Here is a 16,443-nt window from a genome sequence, read left to right as displayed (position 1 = left end):
TGTCAAATGGGCCATAGTATTGTATCCATAGCTATAATATAGAATATAGTTATAGCCCTGCAAACACAGCCACTTATTCCTATCTTTTAGAGTGTCGGCGTGGTAAGTACAAACGATGCTCAACTGCTGTGGGATAGTTGATGTGGGATGTTGATGTGGGATAGTTTGACTAGTATAGTGTTGTAGTAGATAGTGTTGTTTACTCTAGTGTCTTTGTGGACCTCCCCTAAACCTAATCACCCCAGCTGCTTTTAACTCTCGTTAGCTAACACTCCAGTACAGGGTGTCTGTATGCTGCTCTTCATTGAGCCCTGAATAAATCATGTAGCCTCCTGACTCACATTAATACATTAAAATAAATGGAAAATGCCTGTCAATGATGTAAATGGACTGTCAAAAACCATTTATATCAATCCAACACCAGAGTAAATTAACACAGACACCTTTACCACGACATCCACCTGTTTCCAATCAACTAATTAGACAAAGAGAAAGATGATTGGCTGTCAAACCTGCAGAGCACCTGCACCAAAGAGGCCTGTGAGATAAGACAGCTCAGTGTGGGTTTGCTGAAAGTGGACAATGGGGCCAGGATTTCTGTAGCTTTTGGAATAGATGCAAACTATGGCTAAAGCTGTAGGACTTGTTCTAAGGTAAAGATTTGATGCATTGTGTTGGAACGTTGTGATTCTGATATAAGTAATGTTTAATCTAAATAAACTTGTTTTTATTTAGAGTGGTGCTGTAGTGTTGTCTTCGCTGACTGGAAAACATCATGCAAGCGGTGAGTTAACCCTTTTCAAGAACAACCTGAATTATATTATAATGTAAAATATTGTCTTGATACGTATTTTTCTGTAGCTAAGCTGCTGTGCAGGTTGCTGCTGTTGGGAGTTAGGCTGCTTGTAGCCCCTTTCGTGACTTTCGGTTTGCAAGCCTGGGGCTTTTGTGACCGCAGTCACTTGCTTTTACGCCCCGATTACCCAGTAAAGAAACGACCAAGCGTCATCAAGGGGCTCGGGGTGTGTCAAGAATACATATCTGAATTTCAAAGATACCCAGCGTACAATATGGGTCTAACACAGCTTCACGATGGGGTCTGGAAGCTCGGAGTTGCTAATAAACATTTTAAATCATTTTTATAAAACGAGTGTACTCACAGAGCGAACCTTGGCAAAATGGCTGGTGCGTCAGCAATCACTGCGCTCCCTATCGGTCCCTGTTGGTCATTACCTATAGGCCATTACAGGGTAGAATCTGCTGAGCGCGTCTCCTGTGTATTGTTGTAATGACCAACAGGGACCGATAGGGAGCGCAGTGATTGCCGACGCACCAGCCATTTTGCCAAGGTTCGCTCTTGAGTACACTCGTTTTATAAAAATGATTTAAAATGTTTATTAGAGACTCCGAGCTTCCAGACCCCATCGTGAAGCTGTGTTAGACCCACATTGTACGCTGGGTATCTTTGAAATTCAGATATGATGTATTCTTGACACACCCTGAGCCCCTTGATGACGCTTGGTCGTTTCTTTACTGGGTAATCGGGGCGTAAAAGCAAGTGACTGCGGTCACAAAAGCCCCAGGCTTGCAAACCGAAAGTCACGAAAGGGGCTAGGCTGCTTGTTGTATCTAGGCTGCTGTGCAGGTTGCTGCCGTTTGTAGCTAGGCTGCTTGTGTCTATCAGTGACGTCGCTGCATATGGCAGTAATGTCACTAGTAGACAACAACTACAACAAATAATATAATTTAGATGTGAAGTGATTATTGTTCTTTAATGAGGCATATTAAAATCATACAGCCTCAGCGACTTTGGGGTATTGAGAAGCGCTATATAAATTAAATTAATTATTATTATACAGAGGAAGGTTGAAAAAGTGCTGAAATGGTCATTTAATAATAACATTGTTTCAATGTATAATGCAATGTTGATGTATATAGTTGAATCAACGTTGATTCATTGTCGGCATTGATTGAAAATTCAATGTTCTTTCCATGTTGATCATAGCAAGCACTCAATGTTATTTTCTATGTCTGACATCAATGTTGATTCCAATCTTCAACCTGACAAACACAATGTTGAACAGCAACAACCTGCACAGCAGCCTAGCTACAACAAGCAACCTAACTCAACAGCAGCAACCTGCACATAAGCTTAGTTCCCACAAGCAGCCTAGCTACAAACGGCAGCAACCTGCACAGCAGCTTAGCTACAGAAAGCAGCCTAGCTCTCAACAGCAGCAACCTGCACAGCCTAGCTATAACTAGCAGTTTAGCTCGCAACAGCAGCAACCTGCACAGCAGCTTAGCTCCCGCAAGCAGTCTAGCTACAACACACAACCTAGCTACCAACGGCAGCAAACTGCGCAGCAGCCTAGCTACCAACAGCAGAAACCGGCGCAACCTACAGTAGCTCCCAACCTGCACAGCAGCTAAGCTCCCACAAGCAGCCTAGCTACCAATGCCAGCAACCGGCACAGCCTAGCTACAACAAGCAGCATAGCACCCAACAGCAGCAACCTGCACAGCCTAGCTACAACAAGCAGCCTAGCTCCCAACAGCAGCCTAGCTACAAGAAGCAGCCTAGCTCCCAACAGCAGCAACCTGCACAGCCTAGCTACAACAAGCAGCCTAGCTACCAACTGCAGCCTAGCTACAACAAGCAGCCTAGCTCCCAACAGCAGCAACCTGCACAGCAGCCTAGCTACAACAAGCAGCCTAGCTACCAACTGCAGCCTAGCTACAAGAAGCAGCCTAGCTCCCAACAGCAGCAACCTGCACAGCAGCCTAGCTACAACAAGCAGCCTAGCTCCCACCAGCAGCAACCTGCACAGCCTAGCTCCCAACAGCAGGAACCTGCACACCAGCTTAGCACCCACAAGCAGCCTAGCTAGCAACAGCAACAACCTGCACAGCAGCCTAGCTCTCACCAGTAGCAACCTGCACAACAGGTAAACTACCACAAGCGGCCTAGCTACAACAAGCGGCCTAGTTACCAACGGCAGCAGCCTAGCTCCCAATAGCAGCAACTTGCACAGCAGCCTACTGTAGCTACAACAAGCAGCCTAGCTACAACAAGCAGCCTAGCTCCCAACAGTGGCAACCTGCACAGCCTAGCTACAACAAGCAGCTTAGCGACCAACAACAGCAACCTGCACAGCCTAGCTTCAACAAGCAACCTAGCGACCAACAGCAGCAACCTGCACAGCAGCTTAGCTCCCACAAGCAGCCTAGCTACCAACGGCAACAACCTGCACAGCAGCCTAGCTACAAGCAGCCTAGCTACCAACGGCAACAACCTGCACAGCAGCCTAGTTAACAACAGCAGCAACCTGCACAACGGCTAAGCTACCACAAGCAGCCTAGTTACCGGAAGCAGCCAAGCTACAAGCAGCCTGCAGCACTGTTACCAGACCAACCAGCAGCGCTCTGAGAATTTTCTGTTAGCTCCGTCGAGACTGTGCTTACCTTTGTTAATTTTTATAGTTTTAAGAGTTTTATTTGCACCAACTGTTGGTGCATTATATGTGTATGACCGTCAGTCACTCATTGACATTGGATTAAGGAAAATTTACCGACTGGATTGCTCTCTGGATCGGATTGCTGAACAACAACAGTGGCCAGCGGAGATCCTTTGTTGCGGCCGAAGCAAGGAAAAGGCGCGACGACGAGGTAGAAGAGCTGGGGTCCGAAACAGATTGAGATCCAAGCGACACAGAACCACATTGCCCAGCATATTGTTGGCCAATGTGCAATCGATAGGAAACAAACTGGACGACATCAGAGCACGGATCCAATTCCAGAGGGACATTCGGGACTGCAACGTCCTCTGTTTCACCAAGACTTGGCTGACTCCGGACGTCCCAAACCATGCAATGGAACCGGCAGATCACTTCTTCGTTCTCCGTAAGGACCGAACGGCAGAAGAATCACTAAAGACGAGAGGATGCGGCATTCCACTCCATGGTAAACAAGGAGTGGTGCGATATAGGCAACGCAAAGGAATTGTCTAACCACTGCTCCCCAGACCTGGAGTTTATTACCATCAAATGCCGACCCTTCTTTCTCCCGAGGGAGTTAACGTCCATCATCATGATCGGAGTGTACATCCCACCACAAGCAAGCACTGGGGCCGCACTCTCGAAGCTACACGACGAGGTAAACAAACAACAGACAGCTAACGTATCCAATATATTTAAATGTATTTTATTTGCGGATGACGCTAATCTTTTTTTTTTTCTGGTGAGAATGTCCAGCAGCTTTTAGAGGTCATTACATCTGAAATGAAGAAATTGAAGGAATGGTTTGATAGAAACAAATTATCATTGAACTTGAGCAAAACTAAAATTATGTTTGGAAACTGTAGATTGGATACTCGGGTACAAGTTAAAATAAATGATGTGATCATTGAAAGAGTTTATGAAAATAAATTCCTAGGTGTAATAATAGACCATAAAATCTGTTGGAAACCTCACATAAAACATGTCCAATCTAAACTCTCACGAAGCATTTCAGTCATGAGTAAAGTAGAAAATCACTCTACATTCTCTACTGTTCACTAGTTTTACCATAGTTTTACCATATTTAAATTACTGTGCTGAAGTCTGGGGAAACAATTATAAGTCTACACTACAACCACTTTTTATACTCTAAAAAAGGGCCATAAGGATAGTTCACATTGCAGGTTATCGTGATCACACTAACATATTGTTTTTGGAGTCAAAGACATTGAAGTTAAATGATCTTGTGGAATTTAAAACGGCACAATTAATGTATAAAGCAAAAAGTCATGCACTTCCAAGAAACATTCAAGAATTGTTCTTTGATAGGGAGGGGGGTTATAATCTGAGGGGAGAACACAATTTAAAGGTGCTAAACGTACGCACTACCATGAGAAAACACTGCATCTCGATATGTGGAGTGAAACTGTGGAACAGTCTAAATGTGGTGCTAAAGCAATGTCCAAACATGAGACAATTCAAACTGATGTATAAGGAAATTATGTTCACAAGGTACAGGGATGAGGAAGGGACTTGATATTCACGGGTGTTACATTTTTATTTTGTTTTCTATTTTATACATATATAGTTTTTGTTTTGCATATATATATTTTTTTTTTCTTTTTTATGTTTAAAATAGTACACTCATTTGAGTAGTGGAAAAGGGGTAGGATTAAATAAGTGTATACTTCTTCCTACTCCTTTTCGAACATGCAGATTGAGTTGTTTTGCTTTTTTTGTTGTTTGTTGTATTCATTGCATGTTCGAAATAAAGACTTCAAATCAAATCAAACGTAGATGCTGCTATTTTGGTTCTGGGCGATTTCAACAGCGCGCGTCTTAAAAAGGTGTTGCCGAATTTCTATCAGCATGTGACCTGTCCCACCAGAGGCGAGAACATATTAGACCATGTATACTCGCAATTTAAGAATGGGTACAAGTCACAGGCTCTTAGTCCATTCGGTAAGTCCGATCACGCCGCCATCTTTCTTTTGCCAAAGTATAAACAGAGTATCAAGCGCACGCCGGTAGTATCGCGAGAGGTTAAGCGTTGGACTGTGACGTCAGAGGAGACACTACAGGCTGCGCTGGAATGCACAGACTGGAATGTGTTTCGTGAGAACACAGACAACCTCAACGAATACACAGAAGAAACAATCCCCTCTACCACAATTAGAATTTACCCAAATCAAAAGCCTTGCGTAGATAAATCCGTCCGTGAGGCTCTGAAAGTGCGCACCTCAGCATACAACGCCGGGCTTGTGACGGGCAACATGGATGAACACAAGACGGCAAGATACGTCAGGAGAGCATGCAGTAATGGAGGCAAAACGGCCTTACAGGGACAAAGTTGAACTTCAGTTTGAACAGACTGACTCTAAAGGCATGTGGCAGGGCCTCAGAACGATGACAGATTACAAAGGCACCTCCCTCAAGCTGAACAGTGACATCTCCTTAGCAAATGATCTCAATACCTTCTGTGAGGTTTGAGGCGGTGAATAACAACACCAGCCTACAAACCACCGCAATGGAGGGGGGGGGGGGCACTGTTGATGGAGATTCAGTGTTCAGAATAACAGAACATGAGGTGAGGAGGACCTTTAAGAAAGTGAATATCAGGAAGGCAGCAGGACCGGACGGTATCCCCGGCCGCGTCCTAAAAGTCTGTGCCGACCAACTGGCCCCGGTATTCACTGACATATTTAACCTGTCCTTAGAACAGGCTGTCATCCCCACCTGTTTGAAGTCCACCATCATCCCTGTACCCAAAAAATCTACGCCCACTTGCCTCAACGACTACCGCCCTGTAGCTCCCACCTCCATAGCCATGAAGTGCTTTGAGAAGCTAGTGAAGGGCTACATCTGTTCCTCCCTCCCCATCAACCTGGACCCCCTGCAATTTGCATACCGCCCCAACAGGTCCACGGAGGACGCCATAGCCCATGTGCTGCACACAGCAGCATCACACCTGGACAAGAGGCAGGGGAACTATGTGAGAATGCTATTCATCGACTACAGCTCAGCATTCAATACCATAGTCCCCTCCAAACTCATAGCCAAGCTCAGGGACCTGGGCTTGAACTATGACCTCTGCCAGTGGGTCTTGGACTTCCTGACGGGCAGACCCCAGGTGGTGAGAGCAGGAAACTGCACCTCCTCATCCATCACCCTCAACATAGGGGCCTCACAGGGCTGTGTTCCCCTCCTCTACTCCCTGTACACACATGACTGTGTGGCTCAGCGGAGCAACAACACAATCAAATTGGCTGACGACACAGTAGTGGTGGGCCTGATCTCTGCAAACGACGAAGGCCTACCTGGAAGAGGTCAAGGTCCTGGCGGGATGGTGCCAGGAGAACAGACTCTCCCTGAACGTCAGCAAAACAAAGGAGATGATTGTGGACTTTAGGAGGTCGGGGGTCAAGGACTTCAGCATCGACGGGGCACCGGTTGAGAGAGTGAACAGTTTTAAGTGGGGCGGCGTGGCTCAGGGGTAGAGGGGTGCGTCCAATGATCGAAGGGTTGGTGGTTCGAATCCCGCTCAAGCCCATGTCCATCCCATTGCCGTTGTGTCCTTGGGCAAGACACTTAACCTACTTGCCTCGTATGAATGTGTATGCATGTGAATGAATGTTGGTGGTGGTCGGAGGGGCCGTAGGCGTTGATTATTCGCCACGCTTCCGTGAGTCTGCCTCAGGGCAGCTCTGGCTGCAATTGTAGCTTACCACCACCGGTATGACTGTGTATGAACGAATAATGGACTCTGTGAAGCGCTCTGAGTCAGAGCAACAGTCAGTCAGAGAAGAGCGCTATATAAATCCAATCCATTATTATTATTAAGTACCTTAGAGCCCACATATCCGAGGACTTGACATGGACCACACACATTGACAGTGTTGTGAAGAAGGCACGACAACGCCTCTACTTCCTCAGGCGCCTAAGGAAGTTCCAAGTCAGTCAGAAGATCCTTAAGAACTTCTACTCATGTACAATAGAGAGCACCCTGACTGGCAACATCACCTCCTGGTTTGGGAATAGCACTGCACAAGACCGAAGCAGACTACAAAGAGTGACACGTTCAACGGAACGCACAATTGGAGGGGGGCTTCCCACCCTCCAGAACATTTACAACAAGCGGTGCAGGGGCAAGGCTAAGAGAATCATCAAGGACTCCAGCCACCCGAACAACTGCCTTTTTGAACTGCTGCGGTCAGGCAAGCGATACCGGAGTCTCAAGGCGAGCACAGAGACTCAGAAGAAGCTTCTATCCCCAGGCCATCAGGCTGCTCAACGAACAATAAACACTATGCAACAACCATCAAATGCACACGGCACACACATCCACACGCACACACTCACTTTAAACAAACAACACACTGCAGCACCCACTCTCCACACTTTAGATCACCTAAATACACTTTATATTTATTGGTAAAGGATTTGCACTACAACTCGTACACCTTACTGTAAATTGTACCTCATCCCATTTCTGCTTTGCACTATATAGTATTGTATATTGTATGGTAACTCAGTTACTTCTAGTCTGCATCGAACATTGTACATATGTCTATACTGAACACTGACCTTTATTTTTACATGCTACTTTATTTTATTTCATACTTATCTTGTTTCTGGAGTGTAACAGTAAGAAGCATTTTGTATAAAAGTATTCTGTACTTCTGTATGACAACTATTAAAGAAACTTGAGCTCCAGGTGGCTAGTTACAGCAGCAACCCTAGGAACCATAGTTGGCTGTTCCTCATGTTTGAATATTGGCTCTTGTTGACAGAATTCGGCTATAGGGCGACAATGTGGTCAAGAGGCATGGTTTCTATCTTGAGCCTTAACTGCCGTGGTTTATTATTCACATGGCAGAGCAGTAACACTACAGGTCTCCTCTCACTGAGAGGCTGGGGGAAAGGGAAAGAAGTGGGAGGAGACATCTCTACTTATACTCGCCACCTGGTGGTGTTCCTGAGTGTCTCCGCCTAGAGCGCTGTAGTGGAAAATGTATAGTTTCTGTATGAATTGATTATGAACTGATTATGAATCATCATTGCTATCGATCTGCACTCTACCACGGAGCTCTGTAATATATTAACAGATCTCTGGTGGTACATTGACAGACCTCTGTGGGATGTATTGATCTTTACCAGGACGGGGGGGGGGGACATAATGACATCCCGGTTTTGGGTCAGGATAGATGATCTGATGTTAGGGGAAGAGACGCCTGTCATGTGATCAACTGTTCTAGAATGTCTATAAAGGTCAATGTAAGGGGAGGGATCTCTCTCTTCTTCTTCTTCCTCCCTTTCTGACTGGCGCCGGGTTTCATATCAATTTGGTTCTGTATTACCCCTGTTCTGTATTAATTCTGTTCTGTACTCTTAAACCAATGCTTCAAAATCTTCTGTTAACTTCTATTTCTTGAATAAATTACAAGCACCTGTTAAAATTGGAACGACGTCTCCTGGTGTGTCAATACAACTTAGCCACTACAGCGCCCTCTAGTGGAAACATTTATATATGCAGTTGGACAGTTACTAGTGTAAACGGTTATATATGCAGTTAGACAGTTACTAACAATCCTACACAGAACATCTGCCTTCAACACTCCCACTTAGGGTTTAGCATACTGGATAACTTTTTTTTTTAACATTTTACAAAGGAAATAATATAATCCAAAAACATCAACAGGGTATATATTCACATTAAACATGACCCTTGCAAATCCCTTCACTTTTAATTTGGAACAGGTTTCCTCATAGTGTCTGCTACTCTGTCGTCCGTTGGACGGTAAACCGGTGTCATTCTTTCTTCTCTGATGACAGACCTGATGAGATGATATTTTATATATTGGCATGTTTACATCTATGTTGACACACTGGGTTCCTAGCAATCACAATGGTTCCCTGGTTGCCCTCATAAACAACAGCCTTCATATATACACAGTGTCCATCATTTTTAAATGATGTTGACAAAATGCCCCTCATCTTCAAAAACCACCTTATCTGGTATAGAGGATACATTCCAATTACCTCTTACATATTAAACAATATACTCATAATCTTATCTCCATCACTTCTAGCAGTAGTTCTGGATAAATACACTCATGTATGGTCATAGCTAGAGCCGTATATTCGGCTTCACTAGTTGATAGTACCATTGTGGGCTGCTTCTTTGTTTTCCCACAACCAGTGAGCTGTCTGTATTCAAACTCACACAATATCCTGTACCTTAAGATAACAAAAAAAACATGTTTGGCTGTAATCCAAATGCTGTGACAATCTGCTCTCTACAAACCATTGGTCAGGGCGGGTACACATTGTTAAATAAATGAGGCTATCCACAGCATCTCTGTACATTTTTCAGTTTCTGAGCATCCTCCTGATAGTCTAGTCTTTGATCACATGGTGTTTCCCTTGATCTACATCCTTACATATCTAAATGTTTCAGGGTCTTTCACACATAGTTACATCATTGAGAACATGGTAAGTCATCCACCTTTGTATTTAAACATGGGATCCAATTTTGTATTTAAACATGGTAAATCATCCACCTCTGTACTTAAACATGGAATTAAACAATCATCCACCTCTGTACTTAAACCTGGGATTAAACATAGGATCCATTTCAGTATTTAGACATGGACTCTAATCAGGTATTTAAACCTGGATTCTACTCCCCCGTATTTAAACCTAGAGTATCATCCTTCAGCATTTAAGCAATTTTCTACGAACCATACTTTGTATTTGTCATGGCCTTCAATACCCTCCTGGATTGAATACACCCATTTCCCTCCCACTGTCTGTCTGCCCTCTGGTAACTTGGTTGAATACACCCATTTCCCTCCCACTGTCTGTCTGCCCTCTTTAACCTCTTTAAAGGTTGGGGTTACCCCACTGACTACCCTGTAGTAGTACTCAATGGGAGTAGGTGTACTGTCCTCCTTGTCACTCCCTTTCCGGGCATAGCCTGTCAGATATTTTGGGGGTTGGTGTTCCCTTGAGGGATACCTCCCACTGCTTGGGGCACTTGACGTCACCCTCGGGTGCTCCTCGTCATCGCCCTCTGGGGGTTGCTGACTGCCTGCACGACCGTACTAAGTACACTGGGTTGAGGTGTCTCTGTTACTACACACCTTACTCTGGAGTCCAGCTCTGGCTCCTCTGTCTGTGTCTCGCTCTCACATGTTGCCTTCGTGACAAACTTGACTAGCGTGTGTTTCTGTACTCTCCCGTTACCGGGATGATAAACTAGGAAAGCGGGGCTTCCCTTGTCGTGTCCTACGAAAAATCCTTTTACACCTCTGGACTTGGGCTTTCCCCTGTCCTGCAGGTACGCATAACACACTGATCCAAATCTGTGCATTATGGCTAGATTACACTTCTTCCCTGTCAGTGCTGTATACGGGGTGGTGCCCGAGTGCTTATTAAAGCACCCGTTTCTGGTGTAAGCGGCTTCTTGCACCGCATAATGCCATAGGCTCTTAGGTAAGTTACTATCTGCTAGCTTACTCCTAGCCATTTCGAAAAAAGGGTATGCCATTCCCTCTCTGCCACCCCGTTCTGGTGTGGGGGATATGGGCGTGGTGTGGGGGATATGGACGTGACGTCTCGTGTCTTATACCTTCTCAACAGTGATTGGAACTCTCTGTTTGTGAACTCTGTTTCGTTGTCGGACCTCAAGCATCCTACGTTACCATAAGGGGCTACGTCTGCCAGGAATTTCTCCGTGGCATGGGGTGTGTCACTCTTTGCTTTGAGAAAGTAAACCAACACTGCCCCTGTGCACACATCTGTAAAAGACTGTACATATCCAAAGCCTCCTATGGACTCGTTGCTTACTGGGCCGGCTAGGTCCGTGTCAACTAATGCAAGTGGTACCCTTACTCTGTCTGTGGGATTTCTGTATCTCGGTTGAGTAAAATTCCCTGTTTTGCACACTGCACAATTTGTCGGGTCTACGCTTTTCTCCTTCAATGTGCATGCCTTCTGACACTACTTGCAGTCTCAGTAAATCCTCGTAATTACAATGACCCATAAACTCTTGCCATGTCTGCATATCGTGACTGGCCGTCACGCTACACATATCATTATTATCATCACACTTGTCGTTATCATTACGCTTGTAATGCAGATAATATATTCTCTGGTACATCTTTATGTCAAACCGTGTACCGTCAGGTTCTACAAGAAAATGTTTACCTTTATCGAAGAATACCTTTGCACCGCTTGCAGTAGCAGCTATTACAGAGAATAGTCCTTGTGGGAATGATGGTACATAGAGAGCGTTCTTTAACGTCACCGTACGCCGGCGCCCTTTACTGTCCGTGAGGCATACCTGTGCGTCCCCTCTCTCTTGCGCCAATCTGTAGGTGCGTCTCCCGTCTGCCAGCTCCATGCTGTGCCTCTCCGGGTGGAAAGTGTCGTCAAAGTTCTTGAACCGACTCCTGTTGCTGATGACATGGGACGACGCACCTGTGTCCACGATCAGTCCCCTCCTCAGGGCTCGCTGCAGCTGGGCCGGTCGGGCGGTGCACGCCGTCCGCGCCCCGAAAGCGCAGTCTTCTTGTCCTGTTATTCTCCTGGCGTCGTCTCGATCCGTCTCACGTTGACCGTCGCCGCCATCGTGTCCGCTGTCGTCATTCTGTCCACAGCCGTCTTCTTGTCCGTAGCCGCCATCTTGTCCGTGGCCTCCGTCTCGTCCATGGCCGCCGTCTCGTCCATGGCCATCATCTTGCCCATGCGCGTGTCGCGCGCTCTGGTCGTGTTTCTTTATGCACGCTCTGTCTGTGTGCCCCGTGGATTTGCAGAAGCTACACCAGACAGTCTTTGTGCAGTCGCTTCTCCGATGGCCTTTCTCTCCGCATCGCCAACACGCCAGTTCTGTCGTGGTCCTGGTCCTTTCCCTTGGCGTCGCTCGGCCTCAAAGTTCCTTAACTTAGCCTTGAACTGTCCCAACGTCATGTCCGTTGAACCGTGTGTTACCAGGAGTGTGAACGGTTTGTACAGCTCCGGTAGTCCTCTCATCATCATCACCATCATTAGCCCATCGCTTGGTGCTTCTCCGGCACTCCTCAATGGCGTCGTGATCTGCTCCGCTCTGTTGACGTATTCGGTCACAGTCTCGTGGGCCCCTTCCTCAGGGCCGTTAGTGCTATGTAGAGGGCCACGACTCTGGGTCTTCCTCGCCCGATGTAATGCTCTCTCAACACCTCCAGGCTTTCTCGGCCTCTGTCTTTAGTGTCGCGGAATATCAGCCCCAGGCTGGTGTCGTCGAGCAGCGGCGCTAACTCACAGTACGCGTCTGCGTTACGCTGGTCGTCCATGGCTTGCTCTTCCACCGTCAGTTCTCCCGTGGGGGCTGCCAGGATCGTCTCCTTCAGTCCCGCACCGTGCATGCAGCATAGCATGCGCTCTTCCCAGAGCTCATAGTCCTCTGCTTTTCCATTGAATGCGGGCCATTTGCCCCTTCTCTTGTTTTCCATCCTCTTCGTTGGTGGTAGGCGTAGCTTTAGCTCTTGTTGGCCTAGCGTCTAGCCACGCGGTGAACCCGGCGCTAACCTAGCCTATACTTTAGCTAAGCTTGCTACCCTTATTATTTTGCCCCAGCGTTATCTGGGCCCATAACCTGTTGACAGAATTCGGCTATAGGGCGACAATAATGTGGTCAAGAGGCATGGTTTCTATCTTGAGCCTTAACTGGCATGGTTTATTATTCACATGGCAGAGCAGTAACACTACAGGTCTCCTCTCACTGAGAGGCTGGGGGAAAGAGAAAGAAGTGACATCTCTACTTATACTCGCCACCTGGTGGTGTTCCTGAGTGTCTCCGCCTAGAGCGCCCTCTAGTGGAAACAGTTATATATGGAGTTGGACAGTTACTAGTGTAAACGGTTATATATGCAGTTAGACAGTTACTAACAATCCTACACAGAACCTCTGCCTTCAATAGCTCTAATGTGTAGTTTGTCAAATGTTCTGCAATGTGGGGCAGACGGGATTCCTGTCAAACGCGGAATCTAATATTTCATTAAATGGCACGATTTCTAACTAAATACATTTCAGCTCGATTTGCTGGAGTTTATTGAGATGAGACAGAACGCTCTAGAAATATATTCATATTCGGTATAAAACGGAAATGTATATGAGAAAATTATCTGTTTCGTGCATGTTGACTGGAAGCAACTCACTGACGATCAACGTGTTATTTAGATCTATTGCTATTATATTTTAAGCACTCGCAAGTAAGTCCTATCCTACATTGGATAAAGCACTGGCGCTGAAGGGCCATCAGCACCTTCTGTTGTTTGGCCCCCAATGAGTTAACAACAATCTCTTTCTACATGTACTCAGCTCCAACCTCACCTCCTCTCAACAATACTCTATCTGTCCTAGTGTTTTATGGTATGCGTGTGCGTGTGGGATGTGGGTGATCTAATGGTGCACAGGTGTGTTATATCAGTCCTAATCGGGTACCTAATTGCTTCCACTCCTTCCATGGCAGTAGTATCGTCCGTCCTTCACATATCCATGAGACAGGGGGTGATATCTGCCACAATATATATATCTATTTATTTATCCACATCCATATACATTGAGTAATGAGTATAGACAGAGTTCAGAGTTCATACAGTATGGGTAACAATATAGGTAACAGAGCCTAAAGCAGTGGTAGCCAACATGTGAGTCGGCATGTTCTAAAAATTAATACTAGTCACCATGGAGCTACAAAAATGAAAAATTTATTATTACATTAAAACATTTAAATAAATATTTTTTTAACATTAAATATGTCTTGGACAGTTTGTGATAAAGATTCACTTTAAATTGTATCTGAAATCTCTCTGAAATTTTAAGTGTATCTCTCCGTCGCCCACAGGTTGAGTGGCAGTGCATGGAAGTAAGGCATAGAATCTTGAAATAGCCAATGGAAATGCTAGAAATGGTGGGCTGGGAGAACCAATGGAAAATTTGTTTCTCAATAGTCCAGTGCGCTCCGCAGATCGGGCCGTCAGACAGACACGCTGGTTGCGTGTAACGGAGTATAGAGAGAGGCACTTGTCCCTGGTTTTATAATAAAATGGCAAAAAGACAAAGAGGTATAATGTTCAACAAGCATTGGAACTTGTTGAGGATAGAGGAGGAAAGCTATATGATAGAGGGGCCTTTTTGTGTGTGTGTGTGTGGGGGGGGGGGGGGGGGCAATATGAAGGCAACACAAATGTATGTATTTTCACAGTCTGCTGAAAAGGTTGAAGATCGGACTCGGTTTAAATGCAAAGAGACAGGCAGGATACCGGGGGTGGGGGGCTGCCCAAAATCAGACATTTATAAGAAGCTCCGTTTCATATGTTAATAGTGGAATTCAGACGTGGCTATGTCTGGAAGAGAAAAAAAAATGCAAACCTACAATTTCTAACAGAAAACAAGCTTCCTGTGTTGCCCTGGCAACGGGCAGTTTTATCGTTACAATGCAGTAGGTACACAATACATGATATACGTATTTGACGTAGAGCAGGATGTGTGGGGGACTGAAAGTAATACCTGTGTGTCTCCTTGCATCTTTACGAAGAAATATAGAATAGAAAAACTAAGGCGATTTCCACAGAAGTGCATTGTAGACATTTTCAAGAGGCACTTTACAGATTTTAACCTGTATCCTATAGTGCTGTTGTGAGGAGGACATGTGATAATGGGACATAAAACGTACCCACGTGTCCTGTGTCTCGATAGCACCACCGCGTCGGCCCTGCAAGAAACTCTAGCGGACGACGTTACCTGGAGGAGAGCAGAGACGTCTAGTTGACTGCAGACACTATTTCCTCAATCATTTTCAACTGTAGTTGTAGCAAGAAATAATTGAGGAACTACTGTAGCGGCTGCAGTTCACTAAAGGTCTGCTCTCCTCCGGGTGACCTCATCGGAGTTTCTCGGCGGCTGAGCTATCGAGTCGAAGAACCCGTCCAGGTGGAGTTTCAGTATTTTATCAGTACTCCTATACTATTCTTAGAAATATGATAAATATATTTATATATTTAATATATTTTATTGCCTATATTTCTTTCTTTCTACAATTACCCTGCCCTTACCTGTACCTCCCCTCCCCCCTCCCCATGCTGCTATGATGCCCGAATTTCCCCAAGGGGATCAATAAATCGTATATCTTATCTTATAGAGTGCAAAAAGCGATGGTACTTTCATCCACTCTCGGTTCCCTGCTTTTACTCAAGTAAAGGAACCGTGTAGTTCTCGTACCACCGCCAGGCATAAATCAAATCAAATCAAATCAAATGTATTTGTAAGGCCCGACCAAACACGTTAATGTCCCCATGGGCCGGACACGTCTTCTTTAAACAAGTCAAGAAGAAACATCACAATAAATCAAGAACAAAACAAAAACACCATAAAGTCCAAAAAAAATTTAAATAAATAAAATAAATGAATGCAACACTCCCAGACATATGCCCCACGTGAAGGTAAGGAAAAACTCACTAAAACCTATAGGAAAGAATGCACCACAGGAAATGTGGAGAGAAACCTTAGAAGGGCCGTTCAAGGGGGGATCTCCCTTCTTAGATGTCGGTGATAGTAGTGTTGCTATAAAATAGGCGAAACAGTTGGTAAGCATGCACACATATGTGTAATGAAACACAGACACATGTGCTCCAATGGAGGCGAGATGGCCAATGGCGTTTGACCCCCCCCCCCCCCCCCCCCACCCCCTACAGGCTCCTATCTGGTGCCCCCGAAGCCGTTTGGAGTGAAGGAATTCTGTCTTCCAGGTCACCTCCCACGCTCGCTCCTCACAGCTGAGTCTCGGCCCGCTGCCGTTTTTCCGCGAGTTACATGGGGTGCTTCAAACGAGGTCCGGGGGTCAAGGGAGCTGTTTGTTTGTTTGCAAAGAGGAAGAAGGAGATACGCAACTGTGGTTAAGCGCTTC

The sequence above is a fragment of the Notolepis coatsorum genome (assembly GCF_963971535.1).
Source record: "Notolepis coatsorum genome assembly, chromosome: 1".
NCBI lineage: Eukaryota > Metazoa > Chordata > Actinopteri > Aulopiformes > Paralepididae > Notolepis > Notolepis coatsorum.
Note: the sequence above shows the minus strand (reverse complement) of the source record.